Here is a 2,045-nt window from a genome sequence, read left to right as displayed (position 1 = left end):
TTGTTGTCAAGGAAGATCTCAAACTCTTCCCTTCACCCTCCTCGGAGTAGTTACGGCAAAAGAAGGAAGATGAACTGGAAAATATGTTTTATGTCAAACCAAAATCAAACAATTAAAAAAAACACCGTTTCGCTAAGTTGAAATGCAAAGAAACATGCAGTCCAGCAGGATTGAGCATTTCCTAAAGTAGGCTTCCCCCAATGCACGTAGGAGTTGGGGAAGACTTGTAGATCAGCTACATCTCACAAATGAAGGTAAACACATTCCTTTCTTTCTGACCAGCTTGCCATTGACGTGCAGGTGAAGTGTTATGTTGATACCCGAACATGAAATGAAAGAGACAAGCTAAAAAAATGCTTAGAAACAGTCGATCTTAGAAGACCGATAAGGAAATGTTTAGATGTATGCTGTTTCTGCTTAGAAAAGTGAGATGGCCCTTCAACGTCGTCGGAGTAGTTATAGCAAAGAAGATGAACTGGACAATATGTTTTATGAAGAACCAAAGTCAAACAATTAAGAAAAACACCGTGCCGCTGAATTGAAATGCAAAGAAACAAGCAATCCAGCAAGACTGAGCACTTCCTAACGTTGACTTCCCGCAACGCATGTAGGAGTTAGGTGAAGCCGACTTGTAAATTAGCAATGTCCTCCAAAACATGCAATGCAATGTCCTAAATAAAATAAAAATGTTGTATTGTTTGCAATCGTTTATTTTTCATTTCATCTACTGCAACGACGAAGGTGCACTTTAAAATCACAAAGATTTGCATGTCGGCAGTGGGAAGGAATGAACCTCCTTTCTTTTTTCTTTCTTTCACGTACATGCATTCCATAAATGGCCGTGACCTTGCACGCTCACAGGGGAAGAACTGATAACAAGAGAAAGAAAAAAACATGTACTCACCTTAGTCTGCTTTTCCAGTCAAACACCCGCAAGGAAAAACCTGAGCTGGAATGTCAAGTGAACCCACCTGGAAACAAAAGTATTGTTTTCATGTGCATTCACTTGGCATTCCATCTCAGTCCGAAAAGCGTTGCGGACGAACCGTCTTATATAAAAGTCGCTTCGTTTGCCTATGAGAGTGCAGCGTCGACCGTCTCGCCCCCAAAGACGTGATGAGGAAAGTGATATTATCGTTTATCCTTGAGAGGTAATTACGGCTTTACCCGGGCTGGCTCGCTGTGTTCAGAAATCAAAGCAGTCAGCATGGAGGTAGCTGTCATTAGTATACTGCGTTTTTTTTTTTCTTCTTCTTCCTGCGGTGCAACATGGATCGCATAGTAATCCTTTTTCCTGTCTTCGAGTTGCAAAGACGACGCCGGTCAGAGTAAAAAGGCACGACTTTTATCCAACGAGTTGTCTCATATGCAAATGCTTGCTATTGCAATAACATCGTGTATCATCGAGCGTTTATTCGACTTGCTCGCGTGCTCATGCAAATCAGCAGAAGAGATATCACAGTCTGAGTGGAAACAGCGTGACCTTCAGCCATCCAGTCGTCTTATATGCAAAGCGTCGCTAACGCAACAACATCTTAATGGCATACGGAAAAAGTGATCTTATCATTTCTCGAGAGTTAATCCGTGTCGTACACAAAAACGGATTAATGTGGAGAGGTAGCCTGGTCGACTGCAAGTCCAAGCATGTTTAATGAAATCTCTACAATGAATATTATGATGCTCCCCCATGATGCATCGGATGTCTAACTTCGAAGCGGTAAGCCTTTTGTCGGTTACACGCCCTTAGCACCCTGTCCATAATCACTTCTCAATACTAGGTATGCCATATCCTTGCAATTCGCAACGATGTTGTGGCGGCGGCCGGTGCATTTTTTTCTTTTTTCGATCGCTTGTCGAGGGTCAGAGCTGTAGGCCTTTTTTTTCGGTTACGCTCTTAGCGCTCTGAATTTTAAGTTTATACTGTCTCCTCGCACTTCGGAAGGAGTCGATTGGCTCATCAACCATTTCCATTAGGCAGACGATAGAGAGGTGTCCTACTTGTCGACTTTAAAACATAATAAGAAAAAAAGATATTTGAACAATGT

Source organism: Ornithodoros turicata, chromosome 4, assembly GCF_037126465.1.
Source record: "Ornithodoros turicata isolate Travis chromosome 4, ASM3712646v1, whole genome shotgun sequence".
NCBI lineage: Eukaryota > Metazoa > Arthropoda > Arachnida > Ixodida > Argasidae > Ornithodoros > Ornithodoros turicata.
This window is presented reverse-complemented; position numbering follows the sequence as displayed.